The sequence below is a fragment of the Poecilia latipinna genome, unplaced genomic scaffold (assembly GCF_001443285.1).
Source record: "Poecilia latipinna isolate Pla-1442-1.1 unplaced genomic scaffold, P_latipinna-1.0 Scaffold407, whole genome shotgun sequence".
Classification (NCBI taxonomy): domain Eukaryota; kingdom Metazoa; phylum Chordata; class Actinopteri; order Cyprinodontiformes; family Poeciliidae; genus Poecilia; species Poecilia latipinna.
The window spans coordinates 98,822-125,955 of record NW_015113023.1 but is presented as its reverse complement, the minus strand read 5'-3'; the positions used below and the strand labels follow the sequence as shown (position 1 = coordinate 125,955).

The 27,134-nt window shown below is 38.0% G+C and overlaps 1 protein-coding gene across 3 annotated transcripts in view; it reads right to left on the bottom strand.

Annotated features, from left to right (window-relative positions):
- Positions 1-27,134, bottom strand: part of fstl4 (follistatin-like 4) — a 193,251-nt gene that overhangs the window by 85,486 nt on the left and 80,631 nt on the right. The window lies entirely within an intron of this gene.

Sequence of the window (27,134 nt, the reverse complement as noted above, 5' to 3'; positions counted from 1 at the left end):
AACATAATAAATAAAACACTGGTCAACATTTTGATGATTTTGATGACGACACTTAAGGTAACGCTTCAATTGTTGCTACAAAATACAAATACTTTGTATTTTTGTGTTTTTATGATGTAAACAGTTTAAACTGCCTTGTTGCTGAAATGTGATACATAAACTTGATTGAAACCTGATTGATTTCTTCAACCTGAACTGTCAACATGTCCAGTGAATGATGCTAAATGGAAGCCAGATTATCATGAGGATCCACAGATTATGTGGTTAAATTGAACAAAAACGATTTTCACTGGAGAGTTATGTTGATTCAATAATTAACTAAACTGCACCAAGACTTAATAAGTGTTTGCTCAATAAGATTGACTTCTCATAATTGTGGAATCAAAACAAAAATATGCAAAAGCTTTTACAGATTTAGGGATGCATACAAGGGAGGAGATAAATATTCATCAGTTAGTTTGGTTTTGATGGTTTTATTTAACAGACGGGAGCCTAAAGAAAGCTGACACACATTCCTTTCTCTATTGATCCGTCTCCCTCCCGCCTGCACTTCTCCTCCTCTAGAGCGTGTTATTTCTTTCTCCTTGGAGTGCTGCAGCGTTTGCTGGTGATGGGGCATGTGAGGGCGACTGCCACCAGCGCCGCCGCCGCTGTAGCCACTTCATGATTTAATCAGGATGAGACACACGGCGACTCAGTCTTTGTTTATCCGTTTGATCCGATATTTTCCTACCTGCGCCTCCATCACACATCAGTCCCCCAGCGTTTCTCTGTAATGTTGCTCCAGCGGCGCGGTTTGGAGCCGAGGCTGATGACAGATCTATTATCTGTAGCTTCTTGTAAGCAGTGCATGTTCCTGACATCCTGCACACATGCACAGACACGTGCATTCCTGCAGACTCTGATGCATCAGCTGCAGAAGATGTTTTACTCTCATCAATAAGCTTCATTTAGCAGAGAAAACTAAAATGATGTTTTTCTAATGGTTGATTGTATTTTTAAAACAGAACGATAAAACTACTGATGGATTACAGTAAGTCATAAAGATTGATGCGTTTTAATGTTTCACATGTGCAGTAAGGTGTTTCATGTAAGAACTGAAATGGCTCTTGTGTCGCTGTCTAATCAAAGTCCTGATGCATCATGCTCAGTCGGTGCAGAGCGTTGCTAAAAGTTTTCCAACTGCATCAAATTTTCTCAACGATGCAGAAATCTGAATTTTAAATTCGGCAATGTGATTGATGAGCAGTAATCAATTCAAAGCTTCTATCCCATCTTCAGTGTATTTATTATGAATATATGCAGATTGATCTGAGAATTACATCTAATGTCATCCAAGACAGTATTAATATGAGGCTTTCACGATAATTTTCCATTTGCATTTTTCTAGAATAGACATTTTTAAACCTCAAAAAGTTATGAACCGTTATAGAGGTAGCTCCTTTATGAATGACATTTTAACTAAACAAAGGATTTATTTCACTCATTGCATTAACATCCAAGTTTACTTCAAAGAATATTATTTATTTGAAAAATATAGACTGTGCTAAAAAAAACACTACGTATGAAATGCTGTAAACAACTGAGGGATTATAAGGTCATACTGTTGGTGAAAAGTCAGCAACACGCCTCTGATTCGAATCAAGAACAGCTGAATACATTTTCAAAATTGCTTCGCTTTTAAGCCACTACTATTCTAAAGGTAGCTTATGATTATGATAATTATTGTAATCTGTCTTTGTTCAATGGACAAAAAAAGTCTGATGACATTTTCTGTAACTTCAAAACCAAAGTAGAGAAAGCGAGACTGAACTCTGACAGAAATTACTCGTATGAAAGGGATTAATAACATCACATTAAGAGCATGATCAGGTCTCAGACAGAAAATAACAGCGAGAAAAAAACAAGACGCTTTTAATACATTGGTAAACACACAAACCTACACACACATCAAAGCTGCTTGTGTGTTTTCATCATGTGGAGCAGCTGCTCTCTCAACAACCACGGCTCTGTTCAGGGAGAGGAACTGTTCAAGAACTGGAAGCATATTACGACGACACATCCAACTAAAACACTGGATGAAAACATAAAACATAAGCCTCGCTTTGTTCCCACCAAAACAATTAAACATTTGTAACAAAAAGAAAAAAAATACTTTAAATCTTTAGTACAATCCAAGAAAATGTTTTAAATGTGAATGAATGATTCACTGCAAAAACACAAAATATTTCCAGATATTTTGGTTTAGTTTCTATTGCAAATATCTTATTACACTTCAAATAAGATAAAACTAACTTACAAATAACTTTTCAGCAACATGTAGGATCTTGATTTAAGTTACTAAACAGTTCTAGTTCCACTGGCAGATTATTTCCCAAAGAGAACTGTGCAGTTACCTAGCAACCCAGCCAAGCCCAGCCCGTTACCTAGCAACCCAGCCCATTACCTAGCAACCCAGCCAAGCCCAGCCCATTACCTAGCAACCAAGCCAAGCCCAGCCCGTTACCTAGCAACCCAACCAAGCCCAGCCCGTTACCTAGCAACCCAGCCAAGCCCAGCCTGTTACCTAGCAACTTAGAGCTTGATTTGATTTAAGTTACTAAACAGTTCTAGTTCCATTAGCAGATCATTTCACTTTTCACAAGACATTTTTTCAATGTTATAAGTGAAATAATCTGCACTTTTTCATCAATAATAACAAATATTGATAAAAAATGTCACTGAAAAGTTACTTGTCAGTCAGATTTGTCTTATTTTAAATGTAACAAGATATTTGCTCTAAAAACCAAAATTACTTGGTGAGATTTTGTGTTTTTGCAGTTCTCAGTTTGTTCATGATGTTTAAGCAGGTAAATAATAAATTAATCTTCGGTGAGTCTGTACCACATCTGTCAAACTGATTGTTTCCTTTCATACAAAACAAACATTTAAACTAATAGACCAAGATAAATATAGCAGAAAAGCAAAAACAAATAACAGCACTGCATTAACCAAACAATCACTCCAACATTTTCAAATATTCCTTATTTAAATCAAACTAAATTCATATGAACGGTCCAGTCAAAGTCTGGACCAAAATCCAAATGAGAATTTGGGGAAAGACTTTCTTCCCAGTCAGAGAAAACCCATCAGTCATTTTAGTTTCACTCCATTCACTTTACTTTTGTCTTTCATATAAAACTAAAAAATAGCTTTGAAGTTTGTAATTTAAACTTGTTTACAGGATCAGAACTGCAAACTGGGTAAAGTCCAACTCTCTCCCTCTCACACACATGTAATACAAAGTTATTTCAGATTTTGCAAATATTACCAGGACTCCACTTCTTGCCAAAGGGCCTGTCATGATGAACAGTGTTTGCATAGTTGGAGAGCATCATTAGCTCCCTGCTAAGTGTTAGCGCGCCGCGCCGCGCGGAGCGGAGCGGCCATGTCCTGGCATCTCACCTGCTCTCCGAGAAGGAAAATCCTCAGGTGAAAACCTCCTCGGCCTTCTCCTCCAACCAAGCAGAAATCTATTCATCAGCGATATAATGAGGCATGGCCACATCTGCAGTACAGCTGGGCTGGACCGCCGCGCGCGCGCACACACACACACACACACACACACACACACACACACACACACACACACACAGGCCTGCAGGCTTCACAGGTTCACATCCATTTCTACGGAGGTCGAAGTAAACTACTGTATGGCTGCACTTAGATACTCGGCTTTTATGGGAAAGAGATAAAAAAGAAAGATTAATGATTCTTTTAAGTAGAAAATATGGTATGAAGAAGACAAAAGATGTTAGAGGACTACCAGCAGTATTCAACATCATAAGCATATAGAATAAAACTGCATATTGTTATTAATCTATGAGGCAGTGAGTTATTGCATGGAAAGCAGGAAGAAAATCAGATGTATATGGACGAGAATATCATATTCCCACAGTTTAAAACTGATTTTTCATTAGTTCCTGGATTTATAGCAGCAAAACGTTACTAAATAATGAAACAAATACGTGCAGAAACATGTTGGTTTTTTAACATCAACAAAAATATGAACCGAATCTTCAGGTTGTAAAAGGGAAACATGCAGAAAACACAGGAAAGATAAAACAAATTAATGTGTAAAAGTAATAACAGTTGATGGAAACAGGAGTCCATGTTGTGACAAAACAAGAAATCAGCTGCCAACAAGTGAGACAGGAATCAAAGGTTTCTTGTCCTGGAAATTATAACTGAAGATTCATGGACTCCACTTTTTAAATGTTTTTATTGTCAAACTGAAAAAAGTTTGACATTAATGTGTTTTCAATGCATTTAACCTCAGATGAAGTTCAGTGAAGGTGACTGAATTATTTTCCACATTTTTTGGATTCACTTCACAGTGAACTCCATCTAACTGCACAGTGACACAAAAACCTCAAATCTCCTGCAGAGACGGTCGAAACCCGGTTCTGTTGATGCCACATCTGAAGCGCTGACCCGATTACAGACCCACAACTTAGACTGAAAACTCCTCCATTAAAGTCCAGATAATCAGCTCTTTATTTCTGCCTCCGTTTCTAAATGTTTAGCTTTCAAGAAACTTTATCTGAAACCACAGAGATTTTATCCTCAGTAGAATCAGAAGGAAGACTAAATGAATGGTTGGGTTTGTTATTTAAATAAATATTAAATATCTGTCATGATGACTGGTATATTTTCCCTCATTTATCACCAGAGCTGCAGCAAACAGGCTGTTGTAGGAAAACTCTCAGTGTTAAATCATCTGGTTTATTTAACTGGACTGGGAGCAGGAAACGTTTTTCAGATCCTCCACCGACTGAAGAACATTGGCTTTTCTGACGGACATTTTACTGTTTTGATCCCAAGAAGTTCAGAGGAGGCGAAACATTTTCTTTCTGTAAAAACATTATTTAAATCAACTCAATGCCTCAATTTATGCTGCCAGGTCGCTACACAAAAATCACACTAACGTAAGAGTAGAAGTACTTTAACATATTTTTACTCAGGTGAAAGTAAAAAGTAGTCGTCCAAGAAATGAAGAGTAAAAAAGTATTTTGTAAAAAGTTACTCAAGTACTGAGTAACTGGTCAGTCATTTAGTATTTAAAAATTACATCATCAGATGGACCAAAATATAAAGCTAAGTGAAAATTTTTGGTATTTTAAGGACCAAAATGGCAATAATCCAACACAAAATAACAAAATCAGGCAAAATAAATGTTTCCAAATCAGTTTCTTTCAATAAAAAACTGATGAAACTTTAACAGAAACTGCAGCTGTGAGTCTGAGTCTGGTGAGTTTCTGGTTAAAACATGTTTGATTTTCCTTCAGAGGGAAGAAAATCCAGAAATTTTACTCAAGTAAGAGCAGAAATACTTTATAATAAAGTTACTAATCTGTAAGGAAACAACTGAGACTCATAAGAGGTTCATCGGTTCAGTGGAAATATTGACATTTTTTAAAGTGAGCATAAAGACTAAATAAGTGTTTTGTCTGAGGATCAGTGTGATTTCTGGTTTTATCTGAAGCAGTTCTGCTTTAATTCTGCTCTCTGCGTCCGTCTCAGAGCTTTTCACGCCTTTCAAAGCAAACTGATCAATATGCTTCCACCATGCTTCCTGTTAAATGGGGTTACTTTTTAAACGACTGCCATCAGAGCCTCTCGCTAAACTTAACTCCTGTTGTTACCGTCTCTGATTTTGTCAGTTTGTTTTTTTCAACCCCACCAAAACTGAAGCTCAGATAAATCTGGGTAACAATCAGTGTTTTTCACTTTTCACAACGATGTGGATCCTGAAAGCTGCTGGTCGGTGTGTGTGCTCCACCTGTCCCAACTGAGCTGCTCAGAAAGCAGCTAAACGCTAACAAAACACAACCTGTTCTCTGAGTTTCATCTGCAAAATCTGTAAAAATAGATGGACAACGAAACACAATGCTCTGAAACATGTTACAATTATCAACAAGTCAGATCAAAACAGAGAGTAAACATGCTAACGTTAGCATAGCACTTCAGAAAACTCATGAAAACAGCAGAAGAAAATGTACAAAATACATTTACTAAAGACTACAGATGGATTTGTTGAGTCAGATCTTTAGATTGAAGTATGGGTGAGATATTGTAAGACACTGTTAGCGCATTAGCATTAGCATTAGCTAGTGCTAATGCTATAATATGTTGCCTCCAATTCAGTCAACATATTAAGGAACAAACTGCCTTCAAAAAGAATGAATGTGATATTTCTGAGATAATACACATTAATTCAGGTTTTGCGATATGCGTCACTGACATGAAATTAAAAATGAAAAACTCAAGTTTTAATTAAAAATGCAGTGAGGAAAGCAAACCAAAGCAGATCTTTATGAAAATGTTTGTTTTAATTAGTTAAACTTCTCCAGGTTTTTCCAGCTCTACAATGTATCTGAATGCAGTAAAAAGTGAAACCCTGCAAGCAGGCATGTAAATGATAAAGGTTTCATTAAATAAATGTAGTGGTTTATATAATAAAGGAAATGAATTAAACCCATTCATCCGGCCTGGAGGATACACACAATGTTCTTCTGAGTAAAAGTCAAGGCAAACAGAAAACCAGTTTGTTAGCACAAATCCTCCACAGGGCAACTTTAACTGCTCAGCAGTGAGTTTTCAAATCTGCACAGTAAATTATTTAGGACAAAGCAAATGAGCAAACAGGGGACTAATTCACCGACTGTTAATTTTTAAAATACAACCAACAGAGTTTAATATAAGGTGATTTTTTTATATTCCATATATTTGTAAAAACCTTAGAAATGCAAAATTAGCAAACCTATAATCTCAGAAGTGAGTTGTGATAAAAAAACAGTACATATTTATATATAAAAACAAAATAATGGTGCAAGAATAAAGAATGAGAAAAGTACTCTGTTTTTTACCACTCCAACTTTTTCAGCCTTTCAGTGATTATACAGAATTACAATCAGGATGTATTTTGTATCTTTATGATTATGTGTAATTTCTATGTCCAGCACACAGAGATATTTTATTAGTTAAAATTAGTTGGTGCTTTCAGTCAATCTGTGTATAAAACAGACTTTTATTATCTGTAATGCATCAGTTCATGCGTGTCAAACTCAAGGCTGGTGGGCCAAATCTGGGCCGCCAGAAATATTTATGTGGCCGTTTATAACTCGAACTTCAAGGTAACAGTTTTATTTTACACTGGAGCAAAATTACATCAACCTGAAAAGATGTTAAATATTATTGACTGATTACGATACGAGGGATGGAAACTCATCAATGTTGATTGTGATTAGATTTTAAGAAGTACACATAAAATGTAATATTTTAGCACCTTGTTAATGGATAGTTTGACCTTTTTTCCTGCTGTTATTTTTTTACATTTCTTAAAATATATATTTATATAAAAATAAGTTACTTGATTGACTGAAACAGTAAAAAGCTTTTTTGTTTTAATGGAAACTATCTGAAAAGTAAGTTACTTGATTGAAACAATAAAAAGTTTTATCAGTCAAATCAACAAATTTGAGGACATTCATGATTTTGATTTGTCCCAAGAAGAACATATGTTTGACATTCCTGCATTAGCTACATTTTCTCCCCAAGTAAAATCCTTTATTTACTCTGTAGTTTATGACTCAACACCAAACATATTTGAGCTATCAGAAGATTCTTCCTTGTAAGAAAAACTAATGTACGGGTGCTGTCATTGGCATTGGGTTGCTTTTTTAATTAGAGTTGTGGAAAAGCCGGACGGTGTGCGGTTCACAGCAGCAGGGGTCGGCGCCGGGAGGCCCGGTTTCAGCAGAACGGGTTCAGTGGCAGTCGATGACGGGCTTTAATGCATCAAAGACCTGCAGCTAAAAGGCTCTGCAGGAGCAGATCGGTCCTCAGGAAGGATTCTGGGAACGTCAGAAAAATGAGAGCGGCTTTAAAACAGGAGTGGATATTCCCATGAAGAAACTGTCGTTCATTGTTCCAGCTGGAAAATGAGTTTTACAACAGAAGAAATCTGATGTACAGTCGTATTCAACAAACTAAAATATTATTTAAAGGTTTATTTATTTCAGTAAGTGATTTGTTTACACACAGATGTTTTCAAGCCTTTATTTCTAATTATAGTGATTTTATGATTATAAGCTTCACATGAAGCATGCTTATAATCTACCTTGAAGTTCTAAGACATGTCAAAATCATGTTGCAAAATTTGTTGAAAATATTTTTAAATAATTAATTTATTGCAAAAAATAAAAATAATAAAATAGTGAAATTGATGTGAAAAACTGATTCAGAGACAGTTCTAACCGTTATCGGGTTTATCGATACGTTCTGGCCCTTAAGAAGATTTGTGATTGTAATGAAGACGCGTTTGACGCCCCTGTTCTTAGAAAACACTCTTTTAAAATCCACGTCTGCCTCGTCTCATCTCTGTTGTCCCACATGTTTCAGAGTCAAGCAGAGCTTGGAGGAACATTTAAGTTTTGAGCTAAAGGAAAGCGAGCGGCGCCGCCTCCCACATGCAGCAGTTTACTGCCTCCATGCTGCCAAGTGGCTCTGCTTAGGAGTAGATTTAAATAAGCAGGTTTTATTTTGGCAGAGGGGGAGGGGGTTGTTTTAGGGTTGTTTTTGTATTTTTATCTCTTTCCAGAGTAATTGGTTTAGAAAATGAGTTTGTCCACAGCCCAGGCTTAATTGGAATTAAACACAAATGGAACGGTGCACCTGTCTTGCTCTCAGATAAACAGGGTCTATAAATGTCTACCTGAGGTAATAGCATCAAAGAAAACCTGTTTGTGTAGGTGAGGCTCCAGGTTCATACATGGTGCTGCTGACATGAGAGTTTTAGTAAAAATGAACTCATTTCACTGAAGGTCAGTGCAAACATGCAATCAGCTTTCAGGTAAAAGGATCTTCTAGTTTCTCATTACCCCTTAAATTGTGTGGAGTTCTGTTTAGTACCAGAAATTATACTCCAGTAAGAGTAAAACAATATGTTGTAAAAGGTCGATTCAAGTACTGAGTAACTTATCAAATTATGAATCATTTAAAAATTACATCTAAAATATAAAATTATAAAATATAAAGTTAAGCAGAAAAATGACAGTAAGTCATAACAAAAAATACCAAAATCCAGCAAATCATTTTTTCCAGATCAGCTTCTTTCAATAAAAAACTTCTGAAACTTCTGAAGGTGAATTTTGGTTGAAAGGTGTTTGATTTTCATTCAGTTGGAAGAAAATCCAGAAATTTTACTCCAGTGAGAGAAGAAATGCTTCATAATAAAGAGACTAAAGTAGTTAGTTAGTACCCAGTTCTGTCTGTTTTCCCAAGTTTTAACAATCTGAGCGGCAAACCAAAAGGTAAAACAGATTGTAGAGTTATTTATTTCTGTTGTTCCTTCCTTCTCTAACTACCTGTTGGTTTCTCTGTGTTGCCAAATTAAATCAGGAAGGATCTGAAGGCGATTCCCAGACGGATATTGATAACGGCTTTCAGTTATTTGAATTCTCCTCAAGCATCAATCCTGCCTCAGTGTAAGAACCTGTTTCAGTAATTAGCCTCTGGTGCATTCAGTCGGAGACGCCAAACCCTCTGCCGTAAAACAAACACTTCCTGTCCAAAATTTATTCAGACAAAAAAAAACAACAACAGTATTTCTACTCTTATTTGTGTGTAAGTTTTAGATATTCTGCCTTCCTCTGGGTTTTGTTTCTTTAAATGTTAAAATGACATCAGAGCAACTAAAAGCTAAACAAGATTTAAAATAAAATCACTTTTCTGTTTTTATATTTTAGATGAGCACATAAATATTAACATAACAGATCAAACTGAATGTGCACCAATTTATCCTGTTTACATCCAAGTGTAGCACAGCTGGCTGATACAGGAATACAGAAAAGCATTCAGGCTGTATGGGCTGTCACTGAAAAACAGAAAACTCCAGGTTTTAAGCTGATGCCTGTAAATCCACACTATGAAGCCCAGAGGATGTGAAGGGAAGGCACTGAACCTTGGTAGCTTTATTAGCTAGGTGTGTCGGCTAACTGCTGCTTTCTGAAGGATGGCATATTTTAAAAATATATATTATATATACTGTACATATAAAATATACAGTAAAATATTTAAATGATAAGAAAAAGAATAGCAGGAGTCTAAAACTCTTCAAAGCCAAATATTTCTGTAGCTCTGGTCTCTGCAGCTGTGAGCTTTTTGAAGAGGCGACGCAGTGGCCTGAATCTCCGTCACAAAACTCAGGAGACGGAGCGTCGCTTTGAGTTAGACAGATTAATGCAGGCTGGCTGAAGGACGGAGAGGGAGGGACGGCCGCATTACGCCGCGCTGGAACCGGGAGGGAACGCAGCAGATCGCGCTCGCCTTCAGCAAAACAAAAGACAAAGGGAAGGTGAGGGACAGAACGATGCAGCAGGAAAGACGAGCAGGACGGAGCGGAGAGAACCGCAGGACGGGAGGAGAAGAAGAAGAGATGCAGCAAGGAAGGAAAATAAACCTGACAGGAAATTCAAGTAGTTCAAGTTTACCTTTTAGAAAATTAACTTGTAACAAGTTAAAAAGTTATACAAAAATCTGAAATCATATTCAGTTTAATAATAAAGCAACATTTCTAAAACATGTCTATTCTCCAGTTTTAGCTTGTTTTCATCTTCGGTGAATTTAATTGATGAACTCTGCCAACATATTATGATGTCTTGGCTTGTACGGGACTTGGCTCCTTTGTCTCAGAAACAGAAACACACCTGAACGATGCGCTCCACCTTCCTTCTGTTGCCATCGGGATGGCAGGAAATTTAGTTTCCAGTTTGTTCATTTACGCTAATCGATGAAATATCCCCGGATGGAACTTGAAAATTGGTGCTAGCAGTTAGCATTCGTCAACAACTCATAGGTGAAAGTAAAAGTGTTGCGCAACATAAATAATCACCCGGCTGGGACTCGGTGCACTAATTAATAAAACATAATTTAACGAGGAATCATTCAAGAAATCGTTACTACTTTGAAGATTTTTATATATTTTTAAACAATTCTTCATCCCATTCATCTGCAAGATAAACATAGATAAACATCCAGTCTGGTGACCAAACAAATTTACAAATATTTTTAAACTGAAGGAGGACATGGAAACTCTACCGAATGGGAAAAACCAGGAATAAAAGCCCAGCCATCAGTGACCTCACATCAAAAACATTTATTTACTTTTTAAAGCCGAGACGAACCTGGTTATCGTTCTAAAACTATCAGTGTCAGATTTCCATTAAATTGTTGCAATAAGGGATTTATGTATTACAAGGCATGGAAATGATGTTTATACTGAATGACTTAACTACAAATAAAATGAAAAGCAGTCTACCGTTTTACAAAAGAGGACTTCCAGAACTATCCTCAGACTTGCTTTTTCTGAGAAAAACTTTCCTTTCTTATACCAAATAGAAAACCTGTGTCTAGCTTCTACTGGAAAGGCGATTTGTGCAAATCAGTGCAGAAGCTAAATAAGAGGACATGGACGAGGAGGAGAGGGACTGAGGGACCCAGAATGAAGCGGATGAGTGAATAACTAGTAAGGGCAGAAGGAGGGAAGAACGGGAAGAGAAGGTGGCAAAGCGGAGGGAACAGAAGAGGAGCATGCAGATGGCTCTGAGAGCTGGGCTGAGGCTCCGGGGACACAAAAGAAGACATGATGTAGCTGTAGGGATGGTTGCTTCATTGGGCTGCTTGTGCTAGAAAAGAAGGCAGAGATGGAAGTCACTTTGTAAGCTCTGTGCCCCCCAGCCCTGTGTGTGTGTGTGTGTGTGTGTGTGTGTGTGTGTGTCGTTGGGGTAGGAAGTGTGTTTTTGGTGCCGTGGCCGGCCACCGGTGCAGCGTTGCTTGGTGAATTACCCTGCAGCAAAGAGACGCATTCGGATCCGCTTTCCTTCTGTGCTCATTTTTGCAAATGTCTCTCTTCTTTTCTCCTTTCTTTCTGCAGACAACACTGTAGCCATTCTTCAGAAGCAATTATTGAAGCTGGAACGAAGTGTTTGTTTACCATGAAAGTGACCTGCCACTCAGGATTTCAATTATCATCCTCTCTGCCAGCGAACCCAATCGTACACACAGAAGAATAACATCCAGCGCCGATAAGGCAGAACGCTCCAGCGCTGGCCACAGTGGATATTATTACATCAAACCAGATAAGACAACTATTACAACATTTGACGTGTGCATGAGTAGCTGCTGTTATCTCACAGGAGGGCTGTCATCTGGGAACAACACGACGGACAAAAAATATCAAAAGGGTTGCATCATGACTCCTATTAACTCTTTTTAGATATTATTATCTTTATGTGAAAACAGCAAATGTTTATCAACGACCTTTAGGCTGGAGGTAAGGCCTGAAAAATCAAACTCATCTGTGCAGATGAGTTGGTGTCCACAAACACAACGGCTAAGAGACAAAATGAAAGCTCCGTCAGTTTTTATGCATTTTGTTCCTAAATGTGACTGGATGTGAGCGGTGGAGGAACTCTGAGGAATATGGATGCTACGCTGAAGGACGGGAGAATCGGACCGAGCGACTGAAAATGTTTTTTCCAGTTTTTTCATGGCTTCTTCTTGTTCGAGTCGAGCTAATGTGTCTGTGAACGTAACTAACTTAGTTTTAAGCAGCTTAGAAACCGACCAGTAGCTCCTCCCTCCTGAGTGTCGATCAAATTACCGACTTTACCTGAATTCACACCACATGATTTATATCACTGTCATAAACAGCGTTTCCCCTGAAACCGGAGCACCTTAAAGACGAGATGTTAACCAGTTGCTTCCATACAAGCTAGGCTACATGACGGCGGCACTGTCTCCATGGTTACCAATGATTAGACATTATTAGTTTCCATAACGTGATATATTTCTAATTGTGTTTAATTATAAAGTATATGAAATCAACTAAACAGAAGAACAATTAAACAATTAAATTTAAACAATCATTTAAAGCTAAATGATTGTTTTAGTTTTGGCTGTTGTGGTGGTTTTGGTGGTTTTGGTGGTTTTGTCGTGGCGGAGTTCTGGGGACTGTGACGTCATGAGCAAAGGGTCAACATCGGATGGTGTTTTAAAAAGGTTACACTCTAACTGGGCTGAATTAATTTGCTTCGATAAGCTTCTGCAATGTCAGGACATTTATTTCCATTTAATGTTGCTTTAATTTTTCACCAATATCTCGGATTGGTGAGCCTGAGCTCCTCTGCAGCACATCCCAGAGACTCTCCATGGGGTTCAGGTCTGGACTCTGCCGTCCAGCAGGAGGCTCGTTGGTTTAGTTAGATCCAGGTGGTAACTTTATTTTTAACCAAGCAGTGTATTTATTGAATAGCATCCAGCTGATTTTATGCATTTTATTAAGCAAACATCTCAGGGTGCTACTAACTACAAAACTACACGCCTGCAAATCTGCAAAGCATTTAAGAAACTAACATTAGATCACCTGGTTTACAGAAGCAAAGCTTCAGGAGCCAGTTAAAGCTCTGCTGGGAGCAAAATGCTGCTCAGTTCAGTCGTCAGGTGGCTGGTGGACGACCCCAGTCTTCTTTAAAGGGGCCTTTTGTGCAACGTGCTCCAACAAATGCTCAGCGTGAAGAGAGCGACTGCAGATGAGGAGCAGCAGAATTAGCAGGCAGAGAAATAAACAGCACTTTCCTCCATCCAGCTGTAAGTAATTTGTTTGAAGTGCCATGACTAATTCATGTGAAACGGTATCCATCAACGACGCCTCAAATTGCAATGAAGCCCACTTGAGTAATTTGGCTGGTTTGAATGAAAATGAGGCCAAAGATGAAACAAACATTAAATGTTACAAAGATCTGGAATCAAACTGGAACCAGATCTCAAACTGGTTCAGGAAACTAATCACATTCTCCACTTTTATATTTTATTCACACGTTTATCATTTTCAGCAACTTCAGACAAATACCTTGCTGAGATTTAAACTTCTTTGTATTTAATAACATTTTTCTCAGCTTATTTAAGTCTTTTACATTTCTCACATACATTGAAAATGTGTCACTTTAAAACTAAAAACTTTAAGGTATTAGAAAAAGTAAAGCATAATTGTGAAGTAGATCCGGTCGGCGTTTTGTTGCCTGTTCTCTTCTCTCTCAGCACCAGAGTCTAAATATTTATTAAATATTGGGAATATAAAACTAAATAAGGAGTAAAATTATATTTATGATGTGTTTATTTTCCCAGAGATCCTTTCTTGTCATTTTCCCCCGAAGCTGCAATAAATTTCTGCAATATTTCTCAGCCCTTTGGATCAGAAGCTGCTTTCTGAACTGTTTTAATCTATAAACTCCAGCAGTCTGTGGAAATCCTGTTTTAACAGAAAAAATCCAGCATATCTGAAAAAGAACCAGATATATGAAAATAAAATGGTACGTTCTGCCATTTTTGGTAAATTTACAGCTTAAACATAATTCCAAGAAAATGGCTTCAATAATGGAGTAAAGTAGAGCAAAAAGAGCAGCCAGTCTAAAAATAAAGTTTGGGAAACCCTTCAGACAGCTGGGGAATGATTAATCAAGAGCACTTTAAAGAAAATGTAGCCTTTAGGGGAGATTTAAAACCTGTAATTTGCTGTAGTTTGAGTTATGATGTGTACAAAGCTGAGCAGATGGTAAAAGCAGTGAAATAATTAAAGATCTTAGGAGTTTATATAAAGCCTTATTAGGTAACGTGAGTTGGCAGCAGCGGTGGGTAGAGGGGCCAGAAACAGAGAAAAAAGTGTTTGGTAAAAAGTTTACTCAAATTCTGAGTAACTAGCAAAATTATCAATCATTTAATATTTAAAAATCACATCATCAGATGAAACAAAATATAAAGTTAAGTGGAGATTTTGGTATTTTAACAACCAAAATTACAATAATAATAATAATAATTAAAAAAAAAAATCAAACAAAGGAAAATTTTCCAAATCAGTTTTTTTTATTATAAAACTTTAACAGAAACTGCAGCTGTGTGTCTGAGTCTGGTGAGTTTCTGGTTAAAATATGTTTGCTTTTCATTCAGTGGGTAGAAAATCCAGAGATTTTACTCAAGTAAGAACTGAAATACTTCATAATAAAACTACTCAAGTAAAAATAAAATAGACCTAAAAGTCATTTTTTTCAAAAACGTTAATTTAATGTAACTGGTTACGACCGTAGAAGTAAAGGAGCTGCTGCAGGTGAAACCTGATTAATATGATGAATCAACCTGCTGAGACCCTCAGAGACAAACACCTTAAAAACAACGTGTGAAGAACAGAAGCTACCATCGGCTGCGGCGCGGCGCCCGGGACCAGATGTGTCAGAACAAAATCCAGCTGAGGTCGCTTCGACGGCTCCAACACGAGTCCAGGAACAGGAAGGTCAGCGGCGGCTGTGCTCAGGTTTTCAGAGAAAACCTTCAGGGACGAGCGTGAAAACAATAACAGGCCTGATGAGTTCCCTCCAGCAGCTGGTGGGGTCGTCTCTCCCTTTGGATCGGGGAGCTGCAGCGTTCTCCAAAGTCAGCAGCTTATGGAGGAATCGTAACTCAATGATGCAAATCGCTTCTGCTGTGCTGAGACCAATAACCAAAGTCAAGGGCGTCCAAGGTCACAACTTATTGTTTGGATGGCCTGACCATGAAACAAGTGGAAAACATAAAAAGTATCTGGTGTCAAAGGACGACATCATGTGAAGAACAACTTGTTTTATGAAGATGATTAGTGGTGAGCATTAATGAGGGTCAGCCATTGGAACCACTGGAAACAGGGACGAACCGATCCACTTCTTTACTGCCAATACGATATCTGAGGTTGAGTATCAGCCGATACTGAAGATCAGAGCTGAGCCGACTTAAAATGTTACAGACAAATGCATTTGATAACTCTGCACCAGTACTGCTAATTAAATGCACCAATAGCTTCACAGGGCTGGTCAAACATTTAGAAACAACTTTAATCTGTTCAGTCAGTGCGATCAGGAGCAGAACGGCCACGTAAATAAATGATAAAAAAAACTTTCAAATGGATCAGAAAGTCCAACTGTGTGTATAACAACCAGAGCTCAAAGCATAGAACTAGACTGAATAGATCTGCTCCTTTAGATCGTGGACATTGTCATCGATACCAAATCTATAAATATTGATATCGGATCAGTGCATCTCTATTGAAAAATGAAAGCTTTTAATTGCAATACAAGAAAAAAAAACATTGAATGTATTAAAATAGATCATAAATACGCTGAAGAGCAGAAACAAACTCGTTCTACCTGAACCTGAAGGAGCCCTTTGTGTTGCTAATGCAGATTTATCTCTTATGCGCAGCTTTTTGAGAGAGCAACACCAGAAACTGAAGTGCCTGGGTCAAATAAAGGCCATGTGGGAACACTGGGAGTATTTTAGCTGAGGGTTCTGTCAGAGAGCTGGAACCACGTTGAGCTGCGCTCGTTGTCGATGCGAGCTCATTTTTCTGCCCTCTGGTCAAACTGTTGAGCTGGCAGGGAGGAAATGTAAAATCTGACAACCCAGATTACACTGGACTGAGGAAAGCCCAGGAGAAGAAAAGCATGAGGTTTTATGAATGGAGCAAAGTAACAGCAAAGATGTTCTGATAAAAAAGAAGAAGAGAATCATTCAATACAGGATTGAACTGTAAAAAATTCTCTATCAAATCAAATCCTGTTTTTTTTCTAAGCAAACATTTTCAATCGTTTTTCCATTTCTTGTGCTCAGAACAAAACAGAATAACAGAGCACTGTCAAAACAATACAAACATTTACTTTCAGTTATTCATTTAGATTTGGGATCCAATGAGTAAGTCTTTCTAGTATTAACAGTTTAAGTATTTTGCTGCTCGCTAACGATGACTAGCATTGGTTTTAGCTGCCAAGTTGTCAACATAACGCACTAAACCTAAAATGTGCACTAGATATATAAAAGAAAAAGGGACGCAGAGCTTTACTACTAACTTTCAACACTATGTATGAAACTAGATGAGGCCTGGAAAAAGTTTGAATTAAGAGAAAATAGAGGGAAATATAGTCATGCTAGCTTGACTATGACAACGTTAACATGTAGATGTGCTGCAGAATTCGGTGTTTCATTTCAGTTACACAATTTTAAAAAACACCAACTGACAGATCATCAGCAGAGCAGATGTTTAAATTAGCTAATCTACTACTGTGTTAGCATAGCTTCTAGCAGCTAATCTACCTTTGCGATCAAGTATTAATAATTGCAAAATAAACATCAAGCCTGAAAAGATAAAACTGTAACAGACTGAGTGTCCTGTTTTTCATGTGGGAAATGTTTGACTGTTTTGGGGTTTAATCCTGATATGTTAGTGGAGTTGTTAGTCAGTCGCTATGGCAATGAGCCGGTGTGTAGCGTAGCCGACACAGAGAGCAAGAAAAAAATGTTTTTGAGTTGTTCAGTGGTTCTTTGTGTTATATTTTTCTTGAAACACTAAATCAATAATATCTTCATCTCCAGGTTTCATTTTGTTAACAGTTTCAACGCCACGGATGGAAAGGAAAAGAATCGTCTTTTTGTCATCCGACTTTGTATGTTATTATAAACAGAAACATGCAAATACATATACCGAGTATTTGCTACCATTAGAAAGACTGATCAGCAAATCACTACGCACACTTTAGTTTGTGTTTAAGAGTTAAAGACTGAAAATACTTTGGAAATCTTCTGGTTATCAGCTTTTATACATGTAAACATTCTCTCATGACATTTTGCTTAAGAATAAGCCAAGATGAATCAGGAAAACATTTGAGAAAGACGTTGATCTTGCTAAAGGTAGATTTTCCATCAGGTTTATCTTTCTCTTAGACCTTGAAATGCTGTGGAAATCGTAAAAACAATGAGCTCAGACTCTACAGGCCAACTTCATTTCATGGCAGTACAGTTGGTAAGTAAACACTTGACAAGTAGAAGGACTCTTTTCTCTGAAATAGAAATGACAGCATGACTTCTGTTTACACAGCCTTATCTGCGAAAGACTTCCTGAACAGCATTTTTATGACAAACCAAACTGGTATGCCCTTATTTTTCTTTTTTGGATAAGTTCACATATTGGTTCAATTTTCATTTGCCTGCTGTGACTAGTCAGAAATGCAGGCAGGAAGTCAGGAGGCGATTAAGCTCATGTTTATTGTTATTCACGTTAGCATCGCCGCTTCGCTGCAGTCTCACCAGGTGTAGCTCTGTCTGTTAGTGCATTTATTCATCTATATGGATTATGAACGTAGTGATGATGGATTTTTATTTAAACAGCAGTTTTAATTCAGGGTAATTTAAAGGGATTTTTTCTCACTAAACTCAGGGCTGAACAATAACTCAATAGCAATATGTATCACGATGAACACGTGATCAATATCAATAAACAATAGCTGATAGAATATTCAATAATTTCACTAACTCTAGAATCGCACAGCATTCTGGGAGATGTAGGAGGAAGAAAAGCTTTAACTGTTCAAACTCTCAAGATCAGTAACCAACGTTCTCACTCTTTAGTTACCTAGCAACTCACTCACTCTTTGGTTACCTAGCAACTCACTCACTCTTTGGTTACCTAGCAACAACCTGCTGGGTAACTGGCGCAGCAGCAGTTTCAGGTTTCACCACCGTTCCTCAAAACGTCACACCACCAGTTTGGCAGGATTTCAGACATTAAAAACAATAAACCAATCAATAAATATAGATATCGGCTGATATGTTTAAGCTGCTTGGAATACAGGCCAGAACAAACAGAGTAAATCCTGAATTTTTTCTTAAATTGGGTTTATCTGAAATAAAACAAACAAAAAAAGAAACCAGGTTGAAGATCAAATTGTGACCAACAAGAAGCAAAGTTCCGGTTTAAATAAAAGACTTGCAGTCCAGTCATTATAGACTCTATGTTCATATCTTACTCTGGGAATAAGTGAGTTGGAACCAAACACGGTACATTTTTAACTCCAGGCTTATTAATGCGGGCACACATTGCAAGTGTTTGCATTTGTCAGAGACATCGCCTACCCAGCCAGGGTCACTTTGCCTCAAGACGTTGTTTGTATTTTTATTTATTTCTTTTTTTTCCTCCCAGGCTCACTCTCTGCTTAAGCTCTGAACCAATTTAACACAGACCGGGAATGTAGAGAGAAGCTTGACAGAGTCACTCAAATCCCCGTCTGCACTATATTGGGGGCATAGCTGGAGAAAAATGAGGGTAAGAGATAGAGGAGAGGAAAGTAGAGTGTAAGGCGGGGTGAGATGAGGGGAGAGAAACAGATCTACATTGGGACGAAGGACGAGCAGTGCGCTTATGTCTGCTGACACTAAACAAGAGCTGCTTGGCAAAGATATTTTAACACTTCTGTTGTTAGCAACTGGAATGCATCTTTGCACTAATCATTAAATGCATCCATTAAGCTAATTAATGACTACACATTTAAAATAATGAATCATTTAAGTCTTAAGGGGCATTTTCCAATAAAAGAATTAGCAACAGTAGAATAAGTATGTGACTAATGAGCATTCCAGCAACAAGGCAGTTCCAAGTACAAAAACACAAAAATACAAAGTCATCAACAATTGAAACATTTTTCTAAGTGGAATCATTACACATCAAAATGTTGGTTAGTGTTTTATTTATAATGGTTCTAAAGCAACTCTAACCTGCTGGTAACCTTTGTCAGTTTTGCTCATACAAATGACTCAAAGTCTTCTGGAGAGAAATGTTGAGGGCACAAATGTAGGTCCTTCGGAAGTTGTTTTTGTCTTCAACATAAACAATAACTGAGGTGAAATTATCCTTCCTGTGTTTACTCTGTGGATTCCAGTAAAATATAATCTGGTGAAAAATATAACAATAGATGTGCGTTTTTGAAGTAATGATGAGATTTGGCGAAACACAAACAGCAATTTTTTTTAGTTAATAGGAAAATTACAACATATTTAGTCCGACATGTTCAACTAATCACTTTAAAGAAACTCAGTGTTTCTGCAGTTTTACCGTTTTCTGGAAGTTAATTCCAGATTTGTGGTGCCTAGAAGCTGAATGCTGCTTCTCCGTGTTTGGTTCTGGTTCTGATTCTGATGCAGAGCAGAACCAGAACCAGAACCAGGAGACCTGGAAGGTTTTTAACATCACAAAAGATAAAAGGCAGAAGAAACATTTGATAAAGTCAGCATTAGCTGTACGCTGTTGGTGTCTAGTATCCTTATTTCATTCATAATAAGTTAAAGTTGCTCATATCTCCTATTTCAATTATGAATGTGACCCTACAGAGGAGGCAGGCGAGCTAAGCGCATGAAAGGCTAATCGTCCCAGAAGCTAAACATAGAGCCTTCAGAGTGCGGCTCATGTCTGGGAAGGCCGAGCGATAGGCAGCGCCAGCGCTGTGACAGGCATGTCAAAATCTCTTAGGCGTGAATAAACATCCACCTGAATGCAGCAGCACATGTATTAAACCTCTGAATGTCAGTGCAGCAGCATATCCAGCTCACAGTGTGTGTTTTCATGGATTAATAGTCTTTGAAAAGGATCAGAGTCGGTGCCAGAGAAAAGCAAAGAGGAGAAAAATAAAAATAAGCGAGTTATAGAAAGAAATCAACATGATGATCATCGTCAATTAAAGGCGAGACAAACGAACAATTATTCTGCGCTTCATTAACAAAATTATTTACAGCTCTACTTTGACACAAAGTGATTAAACATCTGAATAAAAGTTTCCTGGCTTGGAAATTAATTCTTCCACCTTCTACTGGGTTTTGTTTTCCTTCAACCCGACAGTGAATATATGGTAAGTTTATATTTATTAATTTGTTTGTTTACTGTTGCTTTTGTCTTTTCTCCTCATTTTTGATGCATGTCATTTTTTGGAAACATTTTAATTTAAGTGGCTTGTATAAGACTGTTAGCACGGTAATAAACATGAATGCAAAGCTGCATTAAAAGTCTATTAAATGTGTCAACTTTGCATTACGAGTTTCATTATTTACCAAATGACACTTCATGACGACAGTCAAGCAATTTTATGTCGGTCTTAACCCTTCAGATGAAGTGTCAGATTTTCTTCCTGCTCATGATTCACACAAGCCATTGAATAAAAAAAATCCCTTTGTTTACATCAGAAACAATTTGAGCACAGAATCCTTGAGGAAGCCTCAGTAAAGTTTCCAAACAGTGTGGGATGTCAGTGGTCAGAAGAGCTCCTGGTTTCTTTGGGGACCCTGATGTTTATGAGGCGGGGGACCAGAACCGGGCCGGGGGAACATCTATCTGGGCCAGGGCATCCATTCACACAGCAAATGCATCCCAAGTAACGACTCTGTGGGGAAGAGATCTACCTAATGAGGCTCACGTGACGGCTGGGGGAGAACAACAGGAGAAGAAGGAGCAGGATGGTGCGGAGCGCTCATTAATAAACACACTGTCAGGGAGAGTCCACAGGGTGTAAGGAGGCTGTTTGTGTGCACAGGTTGACCTGTTAGCAGTTCACCCTGACAACCATGTTAACCTAACAGAGCTGCTGGATGGCGGCTCTGATTTAGAGTGACCACAAAAACTTAACTGTTCTGCTGGAAACCTTTCCTTTAGGATGATGAAATATGAGTCCTTGGGTTGAAATGAGAGGTTTGTAATAATAAAAGGTCTGAAAGAGTCAAAATGGAGGAGGTCAGGTGTGATGCTGCGTTCACAACAAATACGTTTCATGTATTATATATTGATACTGATAACGGCTGATAACGGCTCGACGCATGTTGGAGCCTCTTTCCTTTGTTCCTCTCCCGGTTACTTTGAACAATGGCGGATGGGTTTTGGTTTTATTTGCTGGGATCAATAGAATATCAATGTTGGATGGCTGTCACGCGCCGCAACGCGCCTCGATGCCTGTCCACATAGAGTGAACGTAAACCAGAGTCTCCTGAAGCTCAAATCGTGTTTCCTGTGAACGCAGCATTACGATTTAAACTAAGGATGCACCAATTGTAGTTTTCTGGCCGATCAGCCATCATCAATCCTTAAAAAGCATGACCTGCTGAATCAGCTGACACCGATATTCTTTGTCTGAATTGTTGCTAAATTATAGTAAGAAAGATTGTGCAACAGAGAGGCGACTGTTGTTACTGTAAAGGTTTGGACCCGTCAGTCAAACCTTCACTACTGAGCAGCAGAGGACAGCGGCTCATTCTTACACCTTTTCTGATGTAGATGAGATCAGCTTCACATGGAAGTATCAGCTCATCTCCCAAAATTAAGGAAATCCACGCTGATAAATCGGTGCATCCCTAACTTAACCCGTATTGTCGTCTAGATGCGTCAGCATTTGATTCGCTAAAGTCGTTTCAGTTTTAAACTGAATAAATCATGAAGCATTTCTTGTTGACAAAATCTTCTGACATTTAGTCACCAAAAGAGGAAACCAAGCAGTGCAAACACAAAAGCCGCCGGTTCGCTGTACTGTACAACCTGTGTACACAGCTGAAGTTGCAGAGCCTGAACTCGTGTCAGAAGTTAATCCTCTTGGTGAGTGCAGAGCGTTTGTGTGGCCCAGTTAATGGCTGCAGCCACAAGAGGAGGCAGAAGGTTAGTGAAGACGGAGGGACAGCGCTCCTGGCTGATGCAACAACTGCAGCTGCCACATAAATCCTGCTCTGACGGGTTGAGGCTGTTCTTACATTGAAGGCTGTGTAGAAAATGGATGGCTGAAGGGGCTGGGAGAAACGTATCATCATCATCAGCACTGGTTTTGAAATCTGGAAACATCTTTTGGATTCCAGATTATTTAGATTTCTGATAACCAGTTATTACATTTCTGACTCCCAGTATTTACACCACAGCTGCCTGCTAACACACAGTTCCCACAACCGGAAGTGATCGGCGCCATCTTGGTAGGCAAACGCAGCACAAAGCACAGCAGACCCACGGCTCCCAGAGAAACAACGAGAAAATATGCAGAAACTCTTAATAAAGGTAAGAGAGAAAGATGAACAAAATGGCTGCTGTCGGGATCAAACTGAGACAGAAGAAAAATACGTCACACAAGCTGCCTCTGATCTAAACTACGATATATTTCACTACTTGGTGAACATGAAGAGTGTTTACAACATGGAGGATTTATAAAAGACGTCCAAACTCTTTGAGTAACCAGGTTCTGGCAGAGAGAGTACATGTTAAACACGTAGGCTACATGTCTGTCTTAGCTAGCCAGTAAAAGCTACACTAGCTAAGCTAATGTCGCTAGTTCAGCAGTAAGTAGAGGACTCAGGTAGTTGTAACTTGTATTGTTTATAAGTGAGACAGGAACGAAGCGAGAGCTAGCTCTAAGCTTGTGACTTGTTTATTGTTGTCATAGCAACTGCCTGCCAAGATGGCTGAAAGCTGTAAAGTCTGTGACGTCACAAGGGAGCTATGTGTAGCTTTAGCAGGAAGCTAATCTTTTAACAACACGCGCAGTGGAAACCTTCTTATTTATGCATATAATTTGGAGCTACATGTCACAATATCTGATTCTCAACACATTCTGTCAAACTTTGCATGTAAATAACGTTTAATAACTGAAAGAAGGAATAATTTTTCTTTTTTCAAACGTAAAAAATAAATGCCAGCAGAAAACATCCTACTTGCATCTGACTCATCCACCATAAACATCACAGATTTCAGTCTGGAATATCTAAATATCGTCCATATTATAAGCATTTAAACCTATTATTTGAGCTGTTAAAATCACCCAGTACCAGAAATGTACAGATACAATTAATTAATTACTCTGCAGTTTTAGAGTCTCCTGTTTTACGTTGACCAAACAACCAAACATTATCCTCCTGAGAACAGCGTCTTTAAAACTCAGGGAATTTTTTATTACATTTTTTAACACGTAGAAACCAAGTAACACGCATAACTTTTCTATAAAAGTCTATGCAAGAGAAGCGCAAACCTGTGAATTATTTAACAGACAGTAAATCTATATGTTCTCTGGAAGCAAGCAGCACCATGAAGTCCAGGTCAAATATCTCCAACATGGTCTATAATTTCCAATCCATGCATCACTTCACATTTATGCACAACTTTGTGTTTATCACCCTGAATTCTGCATTTCTTATTCGGAAAAACGGGATTAAATCCTAATCTTAACATCCTAACCCTCAGATGCTGCACACTAATTTATCCCCTGAGCCGACCAGATCAGCCCTGAAGGTCGCCGAAGGTCACCAGGTCCCCTGCAGAAGGTCACCAGGTCGGTCATTCACCACTGATGAAGTGCTTCTACCTGGACCCACGACAGAGCAAGCGTCCTAAACCACCTGATGGAGGCGGGAGTCTCTTTGGACCGGAGGCGTCCTGATGGAGGCGGGAGTCTCTTTGGACCAGAGGTTTCCTATTCATCACCATGATGAGAGCCATTAATCAGCTGAAGACGCTCGTAATCACAGGCAGGATGAGGAAGGGACAGGGACCCCAAACATCTGTGATTGTGATGCTAATTTTTACAAATCAGTCCACTGATTGCCAAATGCAATGAGATTTTTAAATGTGTAAATCAGATTATGTCCCTTTTAGGCTGAAATGCCTAAACTGCAGCTTTAATACTGAGGCTTCTGATTTCCTGTTTTATTTATTCACTCACATTCCTAAAAAGTTAAATTATTAATAATTCCCATACGATCCAGAATGTTGGTTCCTAAAAATGTTTTTTTGTAGGAAAAACAAAATGTTGACAAGCAGGAAAAACCTGCAAATAAACAGTTTACTCACCTTAACTGTCTGTATTTTAGTCTGTAATAAAATACAGACCAAAATATGTTATTATATTTTAGTCTGTAATAAAATACAGACCAAAATATGTTATTATATTTTAGTCTGTATCCAGCATGTTAATAACTATAAATGGTTTTTACCAACAGCTCTTTGTGGAAATAAATCTAACATAAATTATACTATTATTGATGAAAACATTCAATATTTTGTGCACCTATATAAATAATTTGATGTTGGAAAACTTTATTCATGTCCTATTCATTCATTCATTCATTCATTCATTCATTTATTCGTTTATTTTCTTGGTAATTTATGAAAATATGTAAATTTTTGCACATACCAAAACAGCAAATTTGGATTTGCTCAAAAAAAAAAATCCAAATTTGGTAAATGAAAATAAAATACAACTTAAATGAATAACTGTGCAATAAGAAATGTTTATAATTGTGTATAATTTTAAGTATTCACAAAACAAAGCAGAACAAAACAAAGGTTTCTTAAATATTTTCTGAAAAGTAAGAGAATAAAAGCACCCAGGTGATTAAAATGCTCACATGAAAAGAGGACTTTGTGCAGCAAATCGTGTCAAATTTCTTCTACTTTTATTTAGAGGGAAAATGATGCTCCCATTGTAGCCACTTAATGTCAGATACTTTTGTTAATTTCTGCTCAGAAAGCAAAGTAATCTCTTTTATGCTAAAGTCTTTGTGTTGCTGAAAACTTTTTCAGCTCAGAATAATCCTAAAAATGCTGCATAACAAATCCTGTTATCCTGCTTTGCCTCCATTTTACTCTGAATCATCTGTCACTTTTATTTCTCTATTATATTATAATTTAAAGTACTGAACACAAACAACAAAGTCCCACCAAGCCAGAGGTTTATTACCATCTTCAGAAATTATGTGCAAAACACTTTTAACGACAAAAATCCAACCAAGTCAGAAGAAAGCCTGAGTTTCCTTCTGCTTCAAAGAGAATATCTGGTTTCCTCAGACGCAGCTAAACTGCTTCACCTCGGCTGCCATGTTTGCCCCAGCAGGGCGACTGCGGCTCGGAGCGCAGAACCAACTTACATCGCCCCAAACGCCTCAGGATAAAACAGATAAAATGTATTTTTGATAAAACACATGAAACTAAGCATGTCAGGCTTTTCTCCTTGAAGAAAGCTGGATTTTTCTTTGATGCTCATAAGAAAACATGTGAAGCTACATGATTTACGCAGGAACGTAAAACAGAAAATACAGGAAAGACTGGATCACCAAAAACAACAAAAATACAGCAAAACTGTCTGCTTACTGTAAATTTACCATTTCAGAAACTAGACCAAAAATACTTGATAAGATTTTGTGTTTTTACAGAATAAAACTATGTAAACACTGAGATGAGATATATTCATAATTCAGCCTACGAGACGCTCATCCTCTATCAGCCAATCAGAGAAGACGTTGGATCTTATTCAGGAGTGGGAGCCATAAGCCCCGCCTACCTGCTACGAACCGAAAAGACTTCCTGTTGTCTTCTTTGTGGTTTTTTTAGGTAAATTATTGCTACTGAAATTAAGCATGTCTTGGTTTTTATTCCTTTTTAATCAAACTCAAATGTTTATGTTGTCATTTCTCTGCCTGTGTTGTTGTAGTTATTGTGAAGCATTGTGGTCAGCTGTAAATGTGCTTCATGAATGAATGAAACTTTGTTGGCAGCGTGAATCAGCAGATGAAAGTCTACCGACACTGACTGGTTTTGGCCCTGAGCTGAAGGAAATGAGCTTTCACAGCTCAGCTTTTAGGCTTATCACATTAAAAAGTAAATCTACCCTCCAAAAACCAGAAAACCAGGATAAAAGTTTAGTTTTTTTACAATGTGGTATTAAGGCCTCCATTCTTTAGGCTTAGAGATTGTTGGGTTTGATTAAAATGAACCAAGAGATAAAAATACAAGCACTAAATAAAAGTAAAAGTCTCTCTCTGCAGCTGCAGTTAAACAAGTTGAGGCTGAATCTGAGCCATGTTGGATCCAACAGTCGTGAATTCAAATGAACCAACGTTTCATTTCCTGATCTGTGTCCGCCAACACAGACTGCGATCGTAAAAACCAGCCAAAGTGAGACATGTCTACCAACGATGCCTTTGTCTGTCAACTGCAATAATTACTCCCAATTTACACACACTCAAACACGATGCTCATGACTTATTCCCAGCGTTTTCAATCTCCCGCTGGTTTGCATTCAGACATAAAGTTTAAGCTTAATGTGGCGACTGAACATCCCAAATGTGGATTAGATATGCATGGCGGTGTCTGCCAGCAACGCTTCCCTCCCTAATGTGACATGACAAAAAGTGCTGCCAGCTCTGTATGTGTGCATCTGTTTTTTAAAGTTGTG